The sequence below is a fragment of the Rhea pennata genome, chromosome 7 (genome assembly GCF_028389875.1).
Source record: "Rhea pennata isolate bPtePen1 chromosome 7, bPtePen1.pri, whole genome shotgun sequence".
In the NCBI taxonomy this organism is placed as follows: Eukaryota; Metazoa; Chordata; class Aves; order Rheiformes; family Rheidae; genus Rhea; species Rhea pennata.
This window is the reverse complement of record NC_084669.1, coordinates 39,465,489-39,489,283: the sequence shown is the minus strand read 5'-3', so window position 1 is coordinate 39,489,283 and position 23,795 is coordinate 39,465,489. Positions and strand designations below refer to the sequence as shown.

Here is a 23,795-nt window from a genome sequence, read left to right as displayed (position 1 = left end):
ATACTTAAATTGAGTTGCGTTGAGTGTTAAGCTTGAAAATTTCCACAGTCAAATGTCAGGCTTTTGTCTCTGGTGTCATCGGTGTGGTTGATTCTTCCACTCTTCAGAGACCAACCCTGATAACATGCTTTGTGCAGAGCTTTATTTTTAAGGTGGGTATGAATGAATTTCAGTGTTAGCAGATGATCTGCTGGTTAGCTGGATTTCACTATTGTAATTTAAATTGGGGATTGGACTGCAGGGAAACTCCCTTTGTTTTTATAGTTGTCGTCTTTAGCCCACTTGCTAGGAAAGATCCCATAGAGAAGGATTTGCTCTACCTTGCTACACACTGTAGTTTTTCCTACAGATTAATACAATGTACTCTCTGTTGGGCAAAGTGAGCAAGAGTGAATTGGCACCCCAGCTTTGTCTTCTGCTTGTCCTCACTCTTGCTATAACAATTTTATTTTGCATATTATTAAGAGCACTATATTTGCTTTGCAAAAAAGCTCTTTACAGTAATAATGTCTGAAGGAACAAAGTTTATTCCCGTATCTGTAGGAGCTGCAGTTCTTTACTATGTAAATGCTGAAATCTATGTATTGCTTTAATGTTTCTTGGAGCTAAAATATTTTTGGATAAACAAAGCATTTCACATACTCTATAAACCGTTTGCAGGCAACCCTTAGCCTCGCACTGGAATGCAGCCATTGTGAGCACTTGAACAAGGAGCTCTAACGCAGTCGGGAGCTGGGAGTGGGAGGCGATGGGGCAACGTGGAATATCTAAATGTTAATTTTGATCAGAATATCTGATTCCAAAACAGTTATTTCATGAAAAACTACTGACACCACTCCATTTTTTTGTCTGCAACAATTTACAGTTTCATTTCTCCCCAAAATGGGCACAGAATATTGCTATATACTGAATAGGAACATTTATGTTACAAAATGTACTTGAGGAGTGCTGGCTTGAAAACAGCTTTGGCAGGTTGCACTGTGGAAATATAGCCTGGCAGTGATAGCAGAAATGAATTTGGTAAGCGATCTGGCAAGTATGGTTCAGCACCAAATACTTGGAGGTAGCAGATGTGCATTCTCCTGCTATTAGACACAGTGGCATTGTCATTTTTCATTTCAGGCAGTGCTATGAACGACTCTATAATATGTTGGCAGTGTTGCTGCTTTGTCCTTTTACTTTATAGGCTGCTTAAATCCTAAAGGACGTAGGAAGTCCGTGTCCTTGTTCATTTGCTGAACTTTTGCTAGCAGCATTAGAGGCTCAGGTGATGAGCTTTGGGGGATTTGCTTTTCCAGAGCTGGTGCCTCTCATTCTAGACTTGTGTTCACATGAAAGAAGGTATGAAGGAACTTTCTCTAAAAATCAGCTGCTATGCTACCTTTGACCCTTGAAAAGCTTATACAATATTTTAGGAATCAAGGAGGAGCCTATTTAGATGAAGTTTATATCTGGAAGTTTCTCTTACAGGGGAGAATCACAGTTGTGGTATTTGTTATTTCATGGTAAGAAAAGGTTCCTGAAACATCTTCATCTCCCTGTATTATTATAAAGGGGAAGAAGGACTTAAGTGTTCTCAACCTGGCTTTTTTTTTCTTTTTAGAGAAATGAGAGAGGAAAGCTGACAGCTTACAAATCAGAATAGCAGTGTAAACATACCTGCTTGAATCTTTAAGTAGCCTGATGCAACTCTGCAGACCCCAAAAAGAGAGAATTTTTTTTTCCTCCCTCCCATCCTTTCTGGATGGTAGCTGCCTGCTTGGCACAGAGACAGACGGGTGGCACTCCCTCCAGATACTGCTGTGCACACAAAGAGTTTAAGTGGGATCAAGAGAAGGCTGAAAACTATTTGGATGGGGGATTCGCTGAGGGTCACTCAATGCTGGCTTGGGGAAACTCCCGGAGCCAGAAATAGTCACAGCCTCAGAGGGGAAGAACTTTGTCCCAGGGCACAGTGCTTTGCTTCTCTTACACCTTTATCCAACTGATGGGGAACTGTCGTGAGATTTTCTGTTGTATGAGGACAGCATGGAAATAAAATCGCTGAAGCTTGGAGTGACTGGATTCAAGGTTAGTAATAGCAGAGGCAAATGCCAGACTTGGTGCTTGATACAGCACTGAAAGAAATCCCTGCAAAGAATAGCCCCTGATCTCGGGTCTCCAGGGCATTCACTTCAGTCCAGAGAGACTGGGAGAACAATACCTAAGTGGCTTTTCAAAGCTCTAGATGTCATTGGATGGGAACTGGTCAGGAGAAAGAATCCACTGATTTATGTGGCATTGACGACTACCATTTCACAGATTGGTTTTTGTTTTTTTTTTTTTTTTTTGTTTTTTGTTTTTTTTTTGAATAAGTCTTCCTGGTCAGTAAGGTGAATTGAAAAGGTTAAAATGGGATAGCTGTCCAACTTTTGTGTACAAGACAGTGTACAAGTCAGTGTTTGCTATTCTGATACTAATGCAGTTTTTCCTTGTAGAAGAAATATTGAATCATATTTTAATGGCTAATCTTTTTTTTTCCCTTTTTAAGCAAAAAGTCTCCTTTATAAACCTTTGCCCAATAACAGCACATTTTTTGCATAATCAAAAGAGCTTTCACTTATGCAGTAGTTTAAGGAAAGATTGTTGGACACTTTTTTAGTATATTTGTCAAATGAGTGGATTTTTTTTTTCCTCACTTCCATAGAGGTCTTGCTTGCTGTGCATCGTGAAGCAGGTTGTTCATTAGTTTACATACAAAGCTTGAGTGATAAATATACTAAATTGTCCTCAGAGGATCAGGGAGGCCAACTGCTTCCTACCTGGGACACAGGGCAGCAGGCAAAGGAGACATTTAGCCACCAGCGGAGGATCATGTTTCAGAAGTAAAATCTATGAATTAAAGCTGTTAACCCTGCTGGAGTCCCAAAACCACATAACAAAGATCTGTTTTTGTGCCCCACTTACTTCGCTTAACCTCTTCTAATTCCACAGCCTGCAGATGACCTTCCCTCTCCTCTCTGCCTGTGTTGCCTTTGAGATCTGTGCGTTAACTTCAACAGCTTCCACCTCGGTCTCCTGCCCTTGTTGCCCAGCCATCATCATTACAACCACCATACTATCCAATTATTTAAACATCAAACTCATAGTAACTGTTCTCTGATTAAAAGCTGAAACACTTAAGTATGAGAAATACAAGTTTTCAGCTCTCCAGTCCGTGAAGGGTGCAGGTCCTTTTGTCAAACTAGTTACTCTGATTTGTGTCTTTGTAAATAAATTCTGAACAGCAGGTGTTGCCACAAAATTCAGTAGAAACATTTAGTCCCTCTGCTATCTGCTATTTGGAGGTGAAAAACTTTTTATTTATTTATTTTTTTAAGATGCTTGCAAAGATGGATTTAAGGCCTGTTGTTTAAAAATACCTGCAAAATGGGAAGAACTAAGAGTAAGTTGATGTGGTTTGTTCCAGAGTCAGTCAGCAACAGGAAGGGTTTTTAATGTGAAGTCCTATATTTAATCTACATACAGTGTGAATTCTGGAGCATGATGCTGTTTGCGTGTCAAGGGGAACCATTTCTGTCTCTGCCTTTAGCAGACCATGCTTGTTGTGGTCTTCACCTGGAACGGGACGTAAGGGCAAAATAGATACTGATCAATGGAAAATGATTCAAATTGAATGCCAGACCCAGGTATGATTGATCAAATTAACCAATATAATCTACATTAGTTGTTATCAGAGAGGGAAGACAGTAAACTGTAGTTGTGATATTATCTATGCCAAGAACAGCAGCAACTCTGATCATACCTTGCGTTCCTTATCGCTAAAACGGTCTTCTAATGAGCTCACAAGATATGTCATACAAAAGGTCATGGACTGCAGTGAAGGTTTATAATTTCCTAGCCATTTTTCAGGAAGAGGAATGTGACCTTTTCCGAGTAGGTTTACCAATCACAGGTTGAAGGAATCCCAGACAGGTTGGTTGGTCAGCAAAGAGCATGCATTTCTTCAGAAGCCAATGTTGCAGCAGATGGCATTTCATTCAAAAAGATGTTATTAGCGGTATACCTTGAATTGATTGTCAAGGTTGAGTTTTTTTTTCAGAAAGTCCATGTATTATACATAGGCTGGATGGGACTGCCAATAGGAGCTATATGTAGTGGAAACTTTCTTCCAAATATTGATCCACAAAATGTGATCTCCCCAAATAATCGGACTTTTTATAACCTAGAGTAATTATCTGGAGAGGTCCAATATGAATAAAGCATGAAGAATATCCTGAAAATTACCTAATTATGAGGTAGTTAGAGATATTTTGTTTTTATCTGTATTCCAACATAGTAACTGGCTTGTTTTATGAGAATTAACTAATCTTATTTTCTATTTTCAAAATATTTTCTGGTTGATCTGGTAAGTTTTGAGCATCCCACCTTGCCAGTGCAAGTGGAAATACCAGTGCACACCAAGCCACTTCTTGGCATCCTGTTATCCACGTAGTTGAGAGATTTCCAAGAGTCAGTAGAGCAATTTGCCCCCTAAATAAGGAGATGTACGAGTGGCCAGGTTTGCGGAGAGAAGTCCACCCTGGAAAGTGTTACTTGGAGGCAGGAATGGTTATGTTGGGAGCAAGGAAAAGGACCTTCTTCTGATAATGGGGATTGTTATTTATTGCATAATCCTGTCCTGCTTTGGATCTCTTAGGACCTAAAAATAAATCCAGGCAATAGTCAAAGAGGTGTGTGGGTCCAGCTGATTCTTCATGGAGGCTGATTCCTCCTTTGTGATATTGCCTATCTGCTCTTATTTAGGAAGGGACATCAAAACTGTGACCACCCAACCAATTCTCATGCAATCACTTTCTTCACCCTTCTAAACATTCTGTTTAACCATTTTTAAAGCATAAAATGTAAACCAGGACTTGCTGGCGTATTAATTATTCAATTTGATTATAACAAACATTTTAGTGGACTTTGTCAGGCTAGTGCAGTAGATGCACAGGCATCTTTGGGTATGTGATGAAGAGCAGTGGTATACTGCCATCATAAAAGGGCAAAATGCTTTTAATAACAAAGTAGTTGTAGGCACAGTTGTTTCCTTTTGTCAGTGAAATCTTTTGAGTTTTCTCACTTTGGTTTTGTTCACAGCCGTCTGTTTGGGAGACTTAGACGCTATAAGAGCTAAACCAAGGTAGTCCAATGAATAGTCTTGCCAACTCACATCATGATGTTGCTGTCCCAGGATGTGGCACAGGAGGGCTAACACTACAGTACTGTTAAGTCCTAACAGGCAGCGTATTAGCTGTTTTGCTAACTTATTTTCATACAAGAAAGATAAAGGGGATGTTTTGGGGTTGCTTCCCTTAATGCTCCATTGAGTACTGATTAAAAGGCAGTGTGGGGGGGGGGTGGGAATTGCACATAAATCTTCCTGAAATGGAAATGAGAACCAAAATGTTTGTTTATATTTGTGTTGCCTTTTGCAATAAAAGACAAAATTTAAAATGGCAGTTAGCCATGAAAGCAATAGTTGGGGGAAAAAAAAACTTGTTTAATGGAGTGTGCCTCCACTGCAGATCTGTCCACTAATAAAGCAAAAAAAGATTCTTCTTTTCTTGCGTACCCTTTTATTGTGAAATGAATGCTACATTAAGATTAGCTGTATGGATTTATTGTCTCTGCAAGAAAAGAGTGCAAAGGCAAAAAACTGTAGATTTGGAACAGTTTACAAAATAGGCAAGTGGTTAGCGTGTCTTTGGAAATGTTTTCTGTGTAAGCGTTGCATCACAAATTTTACTGGCTTCTCATGTTCAAGGAGTAAACTATGAGGAGCACATAAAGGAGAGTTAAACATTTACTCAAAATCCCTTTCATTGTCTTTAAATCGATCACTTTGACTTCTTTAATCCAAAAACAAAGTGCGTTGGGGAACTTCTGCGCTGATCTGTTCAGGCTGAATTTCTCCTGTGTGTTTCGAGAAGCACTTTAGTGTGTGTGTGTGACGAATGAGAAGCAAACATACCAGTGAAAAGTGGAAACACGTTTGCCTTTCTATGCTAGGGTATAAAATGAAAGTGCTGCTCTTATCATTGAGATTCCTTTTCTAGATAGCAGTTGTTGGCTACCAAAATCCAGCCTTTTTTAGAAGTTCTTGATCTTTACTGTTTATGTTGGCTAAATAAGTAAGGAGACAGCCCACTCTTTCTCCTTTTGTAACACTGCTGCTTGCATATGCTTAAGTGGGCAGAAAAAGAGGGAGAGGAGAGTCTTGAACTGCAAAGCTTCATGTCTGTGCTTTGCAGCCATGGCTCGTGTACAGGACAAGCAGACGTAGGTGTGCGATAGTAGCATTCACTTGAAAAATAACTGAGTGTTATTGAAAGAAATTATTTGCCCTTGCTGGAAAGCCAGTAGGCTTCAGTGAGCTATAATGTATTTAAATACATCAGTCACAGATGCAGCTTCAGTTCTAAGCGTGTCCTAAGCTGAGGGCTCTGCTGGTTGCAATATGTTCGATCAGATGCTGTAAAATAGTGCCTGTATTGTGAATAAGCTAGAGATGCTCTTTACAATCTGGAGTGACCTTGAGGATGAAGGCAAGAGACATTATTTTGTGCTACTGAAAATGACTGTTAGTTCTCAACTGTCTTGTGGTATATAGAACAACGTGGCAAGTAACTTAAGAAATTAATTTTCATAGCATCAAACCCATCAAAACTACTTCTTAGCTGATGCTTTTGCATTAAAGAAATACTATGAACGTTAAAGCAAGTGCTATCATGGAGCCGAATGTTGTCGTGTTATATGCTAAAATAGAAGTGGCTTCTCTCGTGCCATTACAACTTGCTATTGCTTAGCAACTCCAGAAACTGAACTACTTCTATAAAGATATTAAAATGTAGCTTTAGGATTCTGGGCTCTGGACTTACCTACCTGTAACTCAACAGATCAGAAACCATCGCTGGGAAAAAGAGAGAACAGTACTTCTCTATGGGTAGGAGTAGAGGATGGAGGAGTTTGGCATACAGGCCAATCAATTTAGGTAAGATGTACCTTTTTTGGAAAAATATATTAAAAATGTTAGTTTTTCAAAAAAAATACTGTGAAGTGCTATGTGTTCCACAGGTAAGCAGAAACATAGAACTGCCTGGGTAAGATTTGATGGGAGTTCATCCTTGTTAACTTCATTTACCGCTGAAGTTACACCGCTAATCATCAACCTGAATTGTTTCTGCTTTCTTCCAACTGGCTTAGCAATAATTCTGTCTGAGGCGGAGGAGGTTTTCTTACAATATACACATAGCTTTACATTTGAGATGGAGAAGCTGCAGCTGGACAGTGTCAAGCACACCTGGAATGCTTGCAGCACCCTACAGCACCTGCTGATTCCTGACTTGCTCATTGAAAATTTGTGTCTGTGTTTGGACAGCCGTTTCTGTTGTACAGTCTGTTCGGTCAGGTGGGATCGCCGCTTTCTAGAAGAGCGGGTCCACAGAATTTGTACCCTTGCCTGCATCTCACCAGAGAGCTGCAACAGGTTGGTGCGAGGCTTTCTGGGGATTCTTGCTGGTGCCGCTCTTAGCAATGCGTGACTCTTTGGGCTTTCTAAAACCTGGCTGCTGAGTGAACGCCCGCGAGCAGGGAGTATTATGTGTTTGGAAGGCGGCTGTTGTTTTGAGATGAATGCAGTGCCGTTACTCATGGAAACGGGGCCGCCTTCTTCACTGAAGAAGTGCTAGTGGGTGTCATAGGATGAGTAACTCATCTTACATTTAGTAAACATTAGCTCTACGCTCTTATTACTACACTCATACACCAAACTGGGCATGATAGCAGGACTGCTACTCGGTAACCACATGGCCAGCAAGTACGTGATAGCTCCATCCAGAAACATTTTGCAGGGATGGACAAAAGCCATTTCACTTCCAGCGTGTTACAAAGAGAAGTACTCTGGTGGCACATTCGTGTGGCTTGTCCTCACTGCCTGAGGCTGGGCTGGTGGGTGTGTGGTGGGCTGAGTGGCTGATGGTAGATTGTCATCTTCTCTGAAGCACTTTAATGAAATATGCTTGAAGATGAGGCAAAAATGTGGTGTAAAATCCAAGTATGAGTTCCCAAGTAATTGCAAACGTAATGAGAAAGAAGTTAAAGTAGATTTAAAATTAGCATGCTGCAGAGTGTTTGCTTGTTGGCAGCAGGTTATTTGGATTTGGTTCTGCTTCAGAAGGTAGAATTTAATTTTTTCCCCACTCATATTTGAATGGAAATGTATGAATTGCAATTTTCTAACTAATGCAAATGGAAAGAGGAGGCCATCTGTTTTTCCTTACCTGAAAGCTTCTTTAAAATAGTCTACCTTCCTTTTTGTCTACCCCTCTTGGGGAGTCACAGTGAGGGCAAGTCCAATGGGAGGTGATTCTCTTGGGTATCGCTCTTTTTTTTTTTTTTTTTTTTTTTTTTTCCTTTATTTCGTTTTGTCTCCCTTGGAAGCTGGAGGGTTGGTTAAGGAATGTGTTCTCTCCCCAAGTCATTAGGCGTTTCATCCACTGTTGCTGATGCTGATGTTTGATGGCTGTACAAAAGTTTGATGATAGCAAAGTGATTTAAAGAAAGAAGCCTTTTATCAATGTGCTGCCTCTTGAGGATTTTGATCGAGTGCATTTTGATTTTTGGTTTTGTTTTTGCTTCAGTGCAAGTACTTTCGCTATTGTAAATGATCTTGACCATCTTGAAGACCAGCAGAGAAGACTTTCTGCCTCCCATCTTCACTCTTCTGTGTCCCTTTGCCATCAAAACCTGTTGTCTCATTTGATGCTCATTTTAGAGCCTGGATGATCTTATCAGCTCCCTTCAAAGAGTATTTGAATATTTCTTTAGTGTGTGTGTTCCATCTTGCGCTTAACACTGCTGGATATGTATCCCAAGAGTTGTCCTTCCAGCATGTTCTTCTGGTTACAGAAAACGTGCTCTGGGAACTGTTGGAATTGCTGGAATTGGGTGTTGTGTTCTTGTGAATTGCACCACTGTGTATTGCAAAGTTTAACATTCAAACCCAATATTCAAAGCCAAGTGTGTGAAAAGCCATCAGTATTGATGGCTTTGGAGAATTTCCTCCCATGCGAGCAGCTATAGCTCTTCCTGTTCAAAGCAGTTTTAGTATTCTTTCAAGGCTCTAGATCAAAAGTGACACCAGGAGCTTCCACCCTTAAGTGGATTGATTTGTACTAGTTGTGTTCATGTCTTGGAAAGATGCAAGCATGGCTGTAAGAAGATCCTGTATGTTGTTTGTGTCCCAATATAGGGGATGTGCAGACATGGATAAAGCTGCCTGCAAGTTGGATCTGTGCTGTGCTTGAGGAGGGACACTGAGATTCACCTGATACTGGGAGTAAATAGCTTCTGGTCTATGGCCCAAGCAAGTGCTCCTGGACTAAATATCTGGTCACTGGCCTGTTCCTGACAGCTCTGTTTCCCGCCTTGAGCTGGATGAACTGTTCTGGTGGTGGCAGTCTCATCCAAACTACTCTCTTGTGGCACGGGCTGGGAGCTAGCTGCAGATAAAGCATGTGTGTGTACAAGATAAACGTCCGCAGGAAGGCTGGGTATGCAGGGAACGTCAGATCTGCTCTCCACAGAGCACAGATGAAATGCTGAAGAGCCCCCCACACCCTTCAGATCTGATGAAAGCTGCTAACAGACCTTGTCTGGAGACGGGGGTCTTTATTTTCTCTTTCAGATTCATTTGGGATGTACTGTATTTGAAAGGTAGTTCTCCGTGTTTGTCCCGTGCTCTCCTAGCTATTAATATATACCTTGACTTTGTCTTTGTGTTGTAAGAACCCTAATATTTAATAGGGGGGCTAAAAGGTTGCCGTGCTTCTCAATACGTGACTATTTTTTTTTTCCCCTCCAGTGACTACTTCATGACTGCTTGAAAAGCAGCCAGCAGCAGGTCTTCTGAGCTTTGACTGTCATAGTCGTGGTGAGATTCCAACCTGATGAATCGAGTGCTCTGGGTAGGAAAGCAATTTCAGGTAAGTAAACAAATTTTGCGTTTTGAAAGATTCACAGACTATGAAAGCAAAGTGCCCTGTTTTTCAGTACTTTTAAATTGGCTGTACGCTGATATTAAATGTGACTCAAATTTGGATAAATTCTTATTTTGAACATGCACCTGCTGATATTGATTTATTTTTTTCCACTTTGCATGCACGATTTCCTGAACACATGCCAACAGCAGCGTTCAACACTGACAGCAGTCAATGGTCCTCATTTGGGTATGTGTAGCAAACATCTGACTTAATGTCCTACAGCTGCATGGCACTGTTTGCTTTGGCATCTGTACTGGCTGGTTTCTTTAAGTGAGGCTTTCATTAACAAACATGGCTTACTAGAGAATGTGATGATTCCCTCTATTTTCTGTTAGCTTAGACATTACTTATGCCAGCGTGGCACTCTCTTCACACAAGAAAAAAAACTGTGCAGATAATGAAGCTCCAGTAGTATCTTGTATAATCTTAGGAAGAGTCAGCTGAAACCTTGCTTAGAGCAGTTGCCTTTTCCCTCTTCTAGTTAAGGATAACTAAGAGCAGGACTTCAGAAAATGTGTATTAGGTTAATTGCTCCAAAAAGACTACTTACAAGGAAATCTTTGCCCTTCTTGCTGTTGAAATCAGAATGATATATTGAGTAGACAACCAGATTGGCAGTTGGAATACCTCGTTTTTCTTCCCAGTTTTGACTTTGACATAGATGAATGACCTGCAAAGAGAAAATAAATTGGGTGCATGCCCTTTCTTGCTGCGTGTGACTATGTTTTTTCTTTCAATAATCCTTTGAAGCTGTACAAGGAGTTGCTGAAAGGCATCTCTTAAGCTTCTTTAATGCTTTTTTGGGGTTTGATCTATGCTGGAAAGCTCTATAACTGATTTAAGAGTTAGAGAAGGAGATGTAAGAACTGGGAAATGAAAACAGTACTATTGCGCAAAGAGATTTTGAGAAAAAATGTATTTTAAAACCAGTTAATTGTTTTTTAACATGTAACCTGAGGGATTAGCGTATCGTATGAAATGAGTCTTTGGTGCTCTCTGCTTTTAGTTGGAAAAGCTGCTTCCTTTTTCTCTTGACATTCTTGAAAATTGTTGAGACTGAACTGGATGCTTTGGAGTGATCTCAGTGAGGGACAAAGCAGAAAAGCAGCTTTTCAGTGGTAATTCTTTGTAGAGGTGCCCTGACCAAACTTTGTTTTCAGAAACGTCTGTATTAGTCTCTCTCCTTCTGTTTGCCTTTGTCTTCCTTGTAAAGCAGATACCATATCACTTCATGCTTCTGAATATCAATTTTTACACAATTCAGATGTTTAATAGTGTGTCCACAGCCACTGTAAGAAATCCGGTCAGTACTCAGAAGTAGGGAGAAACATACTGTGACTAAATATGTGATCAGCATTGCTGAAATGCAGAGAATTGATGGTTTTCTTTGTTTCTCATCTAAAGTGGATCTTTATGGGCAGTGGTTAATTTTGCAGTAACTACTTTGTGAAAGCTAGAAGCTGTATGATAGTTATTATGGACAAAACCATAATACCCCTAGTCATGTTTCCATCAAAGATTCTCAGAAAAATTCCTGTCATTTTTTCTTCCTAGCAATATAAATGAGTGGAAGACACACTTTTACCAGGCAACAGAAACTGCTATCACTGTATTGATTCATCTTTCATTTCCTCTGGCCCGTATACACAGATGCTATGAATAATGTAGGAATCTTTACTTAGAGTTAAATGCAGATTTAATAGGTTGAACAGGTGTAGTGTAAGAGGCAAGGCTTTCTTTGTTTTGTGTTAAATAAAAAAAAAATTCAAACAAAATACTGCTGTGTATGTAGCATGTCTTGAAGTTTATGCTAAGAAATGATGTGCAGACACCTAGAAATCTGGAACCTAATACTTTTTGTGTAGTTTTTCCAATATATGGCAGTGTATATTCCAGACTGGTGGGGTCACAAAACAAGTGGGTGACTTGTTTAAATCTTGGAATCTAATAGAGCGGAATAGCAACTGAATCAGTTGTGTTTCTTAACCCTTTTGCATCAATGTTAGCTTTTTAGGGGGAGAGGGAAGGCATCCCTTCCCTCATTTGTTAACTTTGCAGAACTTGAACCTTAACATAATCTAGATAGCCTTTCATTATATAAATATGCACATCCTTCAGCTCAGCACTGTACTTGCTCGATATAGCTGCTTGCTGAATTTTCTTTTAATTTTAAACTGCAGAGTCTTTGCAAGAGAAACCCTCTGTTACTTTTATGTACTACTTAATGGTTCTGACCGTGGCAGCTCTCTTGACTGAGTGCAAAGCAAATGCACTGATTGCTGTATAATGAGAATATAACAGTAACTATTTAAAGCAGATATTGCAGTGGTTTATGACTGGAACTAAATTTCTACATCTCTTGATAATTTGTGTTTAAATGTGTTAGTGCTACCTATTACTGCTAGCTATACTTATACCTATGAAACATAACTCCATGGGAACAAAGCCTCAAAGTATAATCTATCTTTCTGAAAATATTTTTTCCATAAATTGCTTGTTTAGAAAATAAAAATATGTAGGAATACAGCAAGGGCTTAAAATAGTTCAATTTTAATACAGACTACTGGATAGTTTTACAGGCACTGAGATTTTCAGTTATGAAATTTCCCACTTATATGGGCAAAAATTGAGTAGAAGAGACATTTGGGGAGAAAAAACCCTGTGAAATGTCAAACTCATGAGAAAGAGTGTGCATTAAAAGTGCTGCCTCTGGTTTCTGGGTGTTGCAAACATAAAAGTACCTTTGGGGAAAATCGTTAGTCATATGTGTAACTGACTGCAAATGTGGTGGTGTTTTTGTGTCCTCTGTAGGATATTAGTTCATTGTGAGGTTGACTTTTAAGTAATCAGGCTGCTGCCAGAAATGACTGATTATGAAGTTGCCTCTGAGTTAAGGCGTGATGTGGCAGGTTAAAGCCCAGGAAATTCTGCGCGAGCATTGCATTTATTCATCCTCTGCACACCATAGGCAACACGTTTTACAGCATCACCCACCAGACCTGCTGCTGCTTTTTGGTTTTTTATTTTTATCCCTACTCTGGGAGAGTTTTGAGATCGTTTCCACTTTCCTTTGTGTGAAACTTAATATAATGGGCAGCTCCTTTCTTTAATAGCTAAAAGTCGATCTGGGGCCTGCACTGAATACTGAGTGGTTTTGCTTAGACTGTATATAGTTATGATTACACATTAGGCTTTTTGTAATTAAATTGACTTATCCACTAACTACCCCCCCCCAACTTTTTTCCAGACATACATCAAAAACATCCTATAGTAGTGGGAGCGGCAAGTGGATGTTGCAGGATCTACATAGCTGCTTTAGGCACAAACATGCAGTCCGCAGATTTTTTTAAAGCTGAGGTGAAGCTGTTGAGCAAATCCATGCAATCCTCAGTACCCAGGAATATGTGAATCCAGTCCACGGACTGATCTGCTGCTGCTGCCGCCTCCTCCGATGTCAATTCAGCAGTCTTGTACCGAGGAGTCCAAGGAGAGAAGCAGTTGCTTAGTATCTTGGGCACTAATCCAAAATTGAAGATTTAGCTGAATTTTGGAGCAGCTATTATATATTTCTTACATTCAGTTTGTTCTGCGTTGATCACATTTGACTATCATAAGTTCCCTAGCTGTTGCTGCTTATTAAATAGCTTGGCTGATGAGTACCGTAAGATGAAGCATCCATAAGCAAGTGGCCATCAATAGTTTCACTGTCATCTCCCAGCTCATTTTCCCTCAAGTATAGAACTGCCTCCTGGCGCTTTGGTACGCGGGAGCAGGAAATGACTGCCGTTCCTGAAAACAGGCTGTACCTCCTGGTGATTAATCTTTAATCCAAAGAGTAAAGCTTTTCTATATTTGTTTGTCCACTGAATTAGCAAATGACTGCTGCCGTGTCCTGGGGCTCTCCCTGAATTATTCGGAGGTTGATTCATAGCTTACAGGCCCAAGTAATAGGATTTCCCATAAGGGCGTGCTCACAAGCTCTTGTTGCCTGTGTTTAAAGAGAAAACGGGCCTTTCCTCTTGCTTTGTGTCTGAAGCACAACACAAGGGGTTTTTTTAGTTTTTTCACACTACTCTTTTGACTTCCTTTGAAGGCAGGACAGCTGAGGTTAAACTTGGGGCTGCTGTAGCCACGCTGTTACAGCTTCAGTTCTTCTGTTACTAACAGCCCAGTGGAAACGCTATTTTGCACTGAAGTCACATTGGAAGTCGTTCCAAATATGTTGTTTGTCGTGCTGCAATTGTGTTTCACTCTCTAGCAGTGTGTCAGAAAGTTAAAGATTGCAAGCAGGCCCCTCTTTTGCGTTTGAGGGGGTTTTTCTGCGTTTCTGTCCTCTTTAAAGAAGCCATTTAGAAAACCACTTGGGTGGTGTCAAAGCATTTAAGGAATCTACACATTCTCTTGGTCTATAACCCAGGAGACAGACTCTGCGTCTCCAGTGGTGATGCATCTGTCTTTTGTGCTTCTTGGCAAGGTATATTATGAATTGGCCGTTTTCTCCCAACTTCAGCCATTAAATGTATCTAAAGACTGCGCTCCCTTGTTGAATTAGACAGTATTAAATAGCTCTCTCTACTAGTAGATAAGTGTTGACTAGTTTGTTCATTATTACAATGATAGACATAGTTGTTTTTAATTACTCCATAGTTTTGCAATTTAATTATTCCACAGTTGATACAGTTCCTGGAATTCTTGCACAAGATGCTTCTTTTCCATTCATTTGTTAAATGTGTTTTTCTGTTCACATAGTTGTGTGTTTTCCAAGAAGCATTAAAACAAAAGTTTTTGTTTTTCTTTTTTTTCCTTTTTTTGGTCCTGTATTCCCTCTCCCATGCTTTTTTAAATCAAGGCAAACTTAAATATCTTCTTGTTTAGAGCACACTCCTCGTTTTAGGTTCCTCCCTGCCCTTCTCTGGATTGTGGGACTCTTCATTTTGACTGTCCCAGGCATTGAGACATTGCTAAATTCCCCAAGATTTACTAATAGTTTCTTGGAAAGCTCAAGTAAATACAGGCTTGGGAGCTCCCTTGTTTATACTGTGCATCTGGAAGGGAGAGCAGTGGAAGAGGTAAAGAACATGCTTTGCACCAATGCTGCTTTTATAATTCGGGGATGTTAACTGTGCTTTCAGGGTCACTTGAGATGATTTGTGAAAGTTATCGCTGATACCTAGTCGCTGGTGCCTTCCTCAGCCTGATACAGCTGCTGGATGGCTGTCCCTTGCCAAAGATTTTTACGATCTAAATCTGTCAGTGTAATGGCACTGGGTAGCCCTTCTATACTACTGGTGTGTCCGCTCTTACTGCTCCAAAAATGATAACACTGCTTGAAAAGCATTTAAACGAAGCCAGCAGCAGGTGTGGAAATGAGCACCATTTAAAAAAAGGCAGAGGTAGACTAACAGGTCTGGGCATAGCAGCAAACGTGGAAAATGTACGTCTCTCCTAAAAGCCGTTGCTACGCTGGGCTTGGTGTTCCTCTTGTTGGTGGCTTTTTCTGTGTTTTCATTTTTTGTGAAGCTTCTCAAGGAATGCAGCTGACAACCAGGAATGTGAAAGCACTGGCTCCTGTTTTGTGTTGCACTTCAGTTGTTACTGATTCTGTTTAAAGTCCCCAAACCTACCACTGAACAGATGATCGAATTCTTAGGGAGTGTCGCAATCATAATCGCTACCCTACGTCGCAGAAATTATTTGAAAACTGGGGTGTAGTCGTCAAACTGCCGGTTGTCTTTCAGCATCCTTGTTGTGCTTTTTTCATCGTTAAGTGCTTATTGCAAAGTGCAGATAAACTTACCTATCAGCAGTTAGAACATCTCTTCCTGTCTCCAGCTGCTGCTTAATCACAGCAGTACATGACAGTTTAAAAGCCATTTTACAAAGGAGGTAAGGGAAGTATCTAGTTATAGCTGCAGAATTTCTCCAAGGGGGTTTTCTCACACTCCAGCAATATTCAGCATGAGGTTGCCTGTCTAATTTGTGAGCGTGCCAGCTTGCTCAAAGCCAATGTGTGATCTCTCTGTTAATGTTCACTAAAAGACTAGCGCGATGAGCCGGTCTATTGAAGCAAAAGGATGGCTGTCTTTAAATCAGCGCTGCATCTGAAGCATCACGTGCCAGTTAGAGCTCAGGCTTGTGGTGACATCGTGGAGCTGAGTTGGGTTCTTAAAATGGGCTGACTTGCTCTACTTTTAGATTCACCCCCCAAGTAAATTGCATGCGGTAACCTCTGGATATTTAATCACAAAATGGCAACTTCTGTATGAAGTAACACAGCTTTATGCCCATACCCTCCTCTCCCCCACAAGATGGTCACAAAACATTGGGTCAGGAGATGGATTGTATAATGGAAGAGAGAGCTTCCTCACCAAATTTTAATAATTTTAGTGCACGGTTAAAATTATGAAATACAGAAGTGTAGCACAAGAATGAGGAGCTAAAACTTTTGGGATTGTAACCTGGCTAAATTCTGTAGGACTTGGTTCTACAGGATATGTATCAGTATCGAACAGTACTTCAGTTCCTATTTTACAGAGCTGAAGCAGTCGGTATGAAAGTGATTTAATTTCTGTGTGTGTTTTGTGTGCTCGACTTCACAACTTGAGTGCACCGCTGAATTGCTGAACCTCAAACTGAATTTGCCCAGCCAAAAGGCACGGGGGAAGAGCAAGATGAGCTCGTCGATATTTGTATTTCTCCACTGCAGTGCGGTTTCTGGCCCGACAGCATTCCTTTTGCTTGCGAGTTTTCTGCGTGTTTGTCTGATTGCTTATCAGAGGCCTACTGACACAGTCACGCCGTGCTCACCCTGCTTGCCCTTGGGCCCTTATCACTGTAGGTGATGGGGCTGGGCCGGGGGTACCTTTGGTTTGGTTCAGGTAGCCATTCATTACAAGATTCAAGGAGTGGCCGGAAACTATTCTTCTTTCCTTTCCTTCTCTTTTTTGTGGGTCATTTGCTGTCCTTCCCTCTATGGAGCAAAGGAGAGAGAGACAGAAGAGGTTAGTTTTCTGCAAATTTTCCTTCTGCTGTAGGAAAACATAAACATGGCAGAACTGGTAGATTCTCATAATCATCTCCTTTAGTCTCTGCAATAGCAGCAGGGAGGCCTAGAGGTTGAGATGAAAATGTGAGTTCAGTTGAGCTTGGAATAGAAAGAGTGTGCAGAATAAAGGAGATTTTCAAGGGAGAGTGGTGAGTGAGTAACATAATGCAGCAACACCCTGCTATCCATGGCTTTTCTATCTCTTTTAGAGAACCATTGCTCATCATTTAATACCCACTTTGCAAACTGCCTCATTACTCTGTTTTCCTCTCCTTCACCCTTGCTTGACTTCTTTGATCTTCATGAGAAGCAAGCATCGGGGAAGATGCTGATGACGGTGAACATGTTACCATTCAGAAAGAGGCAGCAAAGGAGCTTGGACAAAGTGATCCCTTGTTGTAAAGAGACGTACGAAGTAAAATCTCAAGCCAATATGCATTTGTCTCTCGATTTTTACTTTATAAAGCAGTCAGCATGGCCAGCCATTGAAAAGCCAGTATTTCCTAAGTCCTTCCATGCATCCCCGCTCTATTATGTTCATTCTTGTGGGAGAAATTGTTTTGCTGTCCATCAGATCTTTAGCTGTTGAACATCTTGGGACTGCGCCCTGGATGGATAGCAGAGTATGTCCCCTTATGCTTTGAAACCTGGACAAGGCAATGGTCTGGAAAGCAGTGGACTGAAAAAGAAGAGAAGAGAATATTCAACAACCCAAGTGAGGGGAAGGAGCTAAACGCTTCGTGTGGCCTCCTGGAGGAATTGCCTTGGGCCAGGCAACCCTGTTTCAGAGACCTTATTCTCATAATGAGAATTTTAAAAGCAAAGACTCTTTGGAAACCTGAAATTCCAGAACACAAGATGAAGTAAGTTCCTGAACATGTTGATTAAAGCTCTCATTCTTTCCCAAACTGAGGCATTGTATCCTTACCTGTGAGTGATAGCTATGGTATCACGCAGCCAAAATTAATCAGTTCTTCCTATACATTCCAGACATTGTCCAAGACTCTGCAGTAGGGATATCAAGCAGGGTGTCTCAAGGAAGAGTTTTATTTTTTACCCCACAGCTCTTGCACGGTTGATGGAAAGACTTAGAAAATTCTATCTATACATGAGCATGTATAAACACTCCAGCAAATTTTCTTCAGCATTCTGCTAATTCATGTTGGTGCAAAAAGCTTTGCCACTGCAAAACGTACGTTAAATCTAGAGTTCTTTCTCTGCACATTTGTAACCCTGTTGTTTGACAATAAAATGCCAACTCTTTTTTTAATATTTCTGTACCAACAGTACAGAAATTTGAGCTGGGAAAATGCTTCTATTCCATCAGGATTTGTTTCTCTATGTTAATTCTAGGGTTAGTGAAAACAGACATCTTAAATACAAACCTATATTGTCCTCCTGTGTCAGGAGAAGTTTGCAGTTTGAGGTGTTGAAAACTGGCAAAAATATGCTTGCTGGCAGGAATTTCAGAATATGGCTCTGTCCCTTGGTGTATTGCGATTACAAATAACACAAGGAGTATTGGGTGCACCATTTCCATGTGAAAAGAGGAAGCAGGCCTGCGTGGAACATGGGTGAGGTTAAGAAATTGTTATGTGGTGTGGGGTTAATGAAGCTGTAAAGCAGCAAGTGGTTGCTCGTCCCCATGATGCAGAGGTTTTTGTGTGTGCCTCCGCAGAGGTCAATTTGCCGTTTCTGTGTCTGGAAATAATATCTACGGATGACCGAGATCTATTTTTAGAGAACCAGAAACACAAGCATCTTGAGATATGTGTTCTGCTTGTTTTACGTGGAGCCCGCAGGCTCCAAATCCCCATGTGCCAAGTTTGAATGCGAGATTCATGCCTCTTCCCCTCTTGCACTGTTCCTCTCGGCTTCAGAGCTCAGGCACCTGCAGGCGACCGGTGGCTTTGCTCCTTCTCCTGCAGGACTTGATGGGATCAGTCACCAGCAAACCTGCAGCTTGTTGCGCTGCTTGTCATCGCAAGCGAGAGCAGCGGTTCAACGCAGCAATTAATGGTACATACTCATGGAGAGGCATCTTCTCCAACAGCAGCAGGTATGATGGGTAACAAAATCCCTGGGTGCAAGAGGAGCATCAGGACGGTGAGAGGAGGGGATGCTGATTTGTGTCCCTGAGCAGTAAAGTCAAAGAAGTAAAATGAATGCATGTTAGGAGTTGTTAATGAAGGGGTAAAGAAAAAACAATAAGGTGCCATAAAAAAACTTACGATTCCTCTGTCTTGAATGCCTGCTGGTCTTCCATCTCTCTCTCAAAAAAAAAAAAAAAAAAAGTCTCCATGGAGGAGGAGGAGGATCAAAGGCACGGAGTGGCTTTTGTGTAAGAAACTGCTAAATAAACTTTGACTCTTTTGCTCAGAGAAGAAATGGTTGCGAGCAGAGGAATCCTATGGAAAGAGTGAGCAGATGATGACTGTTCCCAGACCCTCCCCATTCAAAAAAGAGTATCAGATAAAATTAGGCAGTGGCAAGCTTAAATCAAGGGAAGATGTTTCTTCGGGTGGTGTATAGAAATGCTGCAGGGCATTGCAATCTCAAAGTTCACAGAGGTTGGAAGAAAATAGGCTAAAATGGAGCTGTGGCTGTTAAAGACAGCACCTCCTGGCGCAGGAAAAGACGACGAAACCAGGATTTTATAAGAACTCCTTCTATATTAAACTTGCAGCAGGAGTGGGAAATCTTAACATTATTTTGTTAAGTGGGTAACAAGTAATCCTAGCTTACTTTGCTGTTTTAAAATGCTGTGTTGAAAGCATTTGTGATAGATGGGGGTTACAAGCTGAGGCAGCAGATCAGATACAGCGCGGCTTCTGCATTGAATTTTTTGGCAGGTAGAATAACGGAAAACATTTGCCCGGCATCGTTTGTGGCAAGTGGTTCGGGTGACAAAACGTTGGTGTTTATCCACCACAACTGCCGCTATAACCTGCCCTTAATTTGCTGTATTACTCGACTGAAGTTTTTCGACCTGTCGCTATTGGCAAATACCGCTAAGAGCCAGGTACATCAAGGTAGCAGCTGGTGCCCGGGATAAGAACCAGCTTAGCATGGTGCATTGGAGACCAACCTTGGGTGGAATTGACACTCTTGAAGTCAACGGGGCAGTTTGGCGGGTGATGCTTTCTTAAGCAGCACACTGCTTTTTACTGCAGAGAGTTGATTTGCTTGCCCGTCATATGAAACGATCTTTTGGAGGCTTTTTGCTCTCTGCCGTGTGCGGGTTTTAGGAGGCTTTAGAAGGTGGAGGAGGATGGAGGTGGAAGACTGTGCCTCAAGCTGGAGATGTTTTGGTAAGCCTAGAGAGAAATCGACGGTTGTAAAAAGTTGGGCAGGCGGGGAGCCATCAGCTTGGAGCAGATGCTTTAAAAAAAAAGAAAAAAGATATTGCAGTGAACTGAAATATAGATGAGCGGGTGGTCGGACGGGATCCCACATAGCATGCACAAATGGCAACTTGAACGGCAGTATCTTGAAAGTGGAGGAAAAAAAAACCAAACCAAAAAACACTGCCAGTTTGCCTCCAAAGCACTAAGTAGAGTATTAAAAAAAAAAAAAATCATTTCTGAACAGGCTGTATCCAAAGGCATGACTTTGTGACTGGTGTGATAAATTGGAGTGTAAATTCAACGTCATTTATCCCAGCCCTGATCATCTCTCTCTCTTGAGGTCTCTGATCGTGTCATCGTGTCTGTTGGTGTAAGTAGCTGCTTTTGTGTTCGCCAGCAAGGTGGAAGTGGAAACTACTTACCTTTTTTTTTTTTTTTTTTTTTTTTCCTCCCAGGAAGGAAAAACTGCTAAGTGTTACTTAAGATAGTAAAGAGAGTATTTCTGAATGTACATTGACTAAATTTACCATAAGGAACTGAAGAAGTGTAAAAGATGACGATTGGGAGGCAGATGCTTATTGCATAGTGACAGTAGATTTCTAGATAGTTTGACCTATGGATAAAAGCTATTGCACGCCTGTGTTTCCATAGCCATAGGCGATTAGTGAAGCTAAAACTTTGATATAATCGAGAGACCTTTTTACTTTTTATTTTTTAAATCCCATCTGCTAAGTTCGGCGCTTTACAGCTAAGATGTCACGTGGCACCGAAAGAGCCAAGAGAAGTGACGCATCTTGGTATCCCATGGTAACTCTCCCTTTCGTTTTTAGCTTGCTGCTTTGCTACCAGATAGGCTAACCTGCCTGGGGGGCTTTGATTTCCTTTGCTGGCATTTCGGATGCAGGATTCTCACCAACTGCTTGCAGAATGGCAGCCTGCACTGGCTTTTTAGAAAACAAAACCCCAAACGCCCTTTTCCACCCCCACCTTGCCTGGAAAAAAAAAATAATGCTGCCCCGCTTAACTTTTGAACTTGCAGGAAGTATTTGATGGTGACTTTTGCTGGCCGTCTGCTGTTCAGAAGATTCAAGCTCCTTTGAGAAACTTTTTCAAACCCCAAGAATATATTCTGCAAGCATCTGTTGGGTTCGGGCATAAAATTCTCACCCAGGCTAAATTTGCAATTCAGGTCTTAACAGTTGACACAGGTTTTGCTGCTGAGAACTTGTTAGTTGATGCTTTCTTTTTTCCCCCTTCCCTCCCCCCATTTTTAATCTCAGAGTTGTTATGTGCAGTTACTGACTGCATCTTTAATTAGAAAGATCTGACTTAAATGTCTTCAGGAAGAGCTCTTGGTTTTGCATTTGGATATGTTAGTATTATTTAGAATTCTTTTTTTTAAATAGATCACTTAAACTGATTTTCTGTTCTATGCCTAAATATCCACAACTACCTGTATTATATTAAAACAGTAGTGGTACCATTTGGTCTACGTGAAAGCTCTATCTGTAAATCTGGTAGCTCCTCGCCCAATTTAAATAGCGTGCGTAGTCTTTGCAGTCGTACATGCGAACCTTTGAGCCTCTTCTTATGCACTTGTTCCAAGTTCTTCCAGACCCTTTCGGTAAGTGCTTTCAAGCATACCTGGTGTGAACCTTGGTAAAACAAATCTGGCTAACTACATTCCCTTGCCCTGCAAATTAGGTTTTGAGCGTGGGGGAGGGAACAGCTTTCAGAAACCCAGCCTATTTCTGGATCTGAAAGAAAGGGCTGGTTTTTACTCGCCTGCAGTTTGCATTCGCTGGAGGGGGCGGCGCGGTGAAGTTTTGCAGGGTGGCAAGATTTGCATTTGCTGACACCTCAGCTGTAAGTGAGCTTACGAAATTTCAGTTGCTTTTGTGGAGGAATCGAACAGCGCTTTCCCCGAGTTAAGATACAAGTACATAACGCGAACAGGTACCTAAGGATGACTCGTTCTGGTGTGTCCGAGCGAACATCTTTGGCGCCTTTGAATGCGCCGTGACTGTGCGCCCGGCTGTGGCGTTTCTGGGAGGGGAGGGATGTGGAGACGTAGTGATGGTCGTGACCAGTTCTGGACTTCCTAGTTTGGGGCAGCGGATGCATACGATGTTTGCACTTAACAGACTGCGAAGCAGTTATTTGTCACATTTGATGCACGGCATGCATAGAGGCACTCGTCTGTTTGGAAGAATTGCAAGACTGCTCTGGTATGTATAGGCTTAGCCTTTTGTTGCAGACATGCCAAAACAGAGTATATCTTTTTTTCTGTTTGTGCAGAACAGGTATTTAATCCGGAGCACCACTGCCACTGCTGTTATTGTAGTGGGGCTGAATTGCACTCTGTTAGATTTTTTCTTTTTTGGTTGAATGCAGTCTGGCGTGCTAACGTGAGCTGTGTGTTTGCATCAGAAGTGCTGCATGGTTAAATACAAACAATAGCCTGCTTGTGGCAGCTGAAAGTGGTGGTGGGAGGGAAAAACTCTTCAGTAATTCCAAGAAAAGGCAAGTCTATTTACAGCAGGAGTCAGCGAGAGTTTATGAAGTCATACTTGATTCTTTCCCTCTGTTTTCTGCATAGATTGTGATGATCTAATTGTGAGTTGCTTAGGCAGAATAATAATTCAGCCATTATTTTAGTTACTAATTGCAGTAGCTTTGACCTCACGGTGTAAAGAAATGCTGTGCCTTTCCAAGTGCAAAAATGTGTGCAAGAACAACTCATACCGAGCGTGCGTTTGTGCATGTCTGTCAGCACACCTATGGGGAGAACATCTGCGTTTACAAAAGACTTTTAACAAAATGGGTAAAATCAGGGATTCATTTAGTAGAAACTTCTGACAGTAGACATTTAGCTGAGCTGGTTTTTTTTTAAAGAAGCCTTTATGCTATATGTACTTTTAATTTTCTGATTTGTGCAGTAGTGTTGACCTTGAAAATGCTGTTTGGGAACTGAAAGAGGTAAGTAGCTCTTCCCAAACAGACTAGGCTTTTAAGGCACTAAGGGAGAAGGAATTGTGCTACAGAAAAAGATCCGAACTTGCAATACCGCAAGTAAATAAAAAACGGTACAATACGAGTATGATATGCAAAAGTGATGTAATGCAAATGATATGAAGTATATGCAACTGGTGACTGTGGATACTAAATGGAAACAAAAACAAATGTAAAAGGAAAGGCCAGAAGTTTAAAGTCAACCAATAAAGGGTATTGAAATAGAAAGTTCTCCGGTGAGGACAGAAAAACATACATGTTTTCAGAGGCAGGAGTATTAAAATAGTCTGGAGATGAGAATACTTGTGCAGACCCAGGTTCAACGCC

The 23,795-nt window shown here is 41.1% G+C and overlaps 1 protein-coding gene across 8 annotated transcripts in view; it reads left to right on the top strand.

Moving 5' to 3' along the window:
- The window catches only part of SGMS1 (sphingomyelin synthase 1), a 95,348-nt gene that overhangs the window by 19,675 nt on the left and 51,878 nt on the right, over window positions 1–23,795 (top strand). For 4 of the 8 annotated variants that reach the window (XM_062580521.1, XM_062580523.1, XM_062580524.1 and 1 more), the window contains exons 2-3: window positions 9,887–10,007; window positions 10,211–10,250. The gene's annotated coding sequence lies outside the window, so the exon portion shown is untranslated. Of the gene's footprint in view, window positions 1–9,658; window positions 9,739–9,886; window positions 10,008–10,210; window positions 10,251–22,600; window positions 22,685–23,795 lie in introns of those variants that run through there. The other 4 variants (XM_062580527.1, XM_062580528.1, XM_062580522.1 and 1 more) reach the window with 4 other exon arrangements.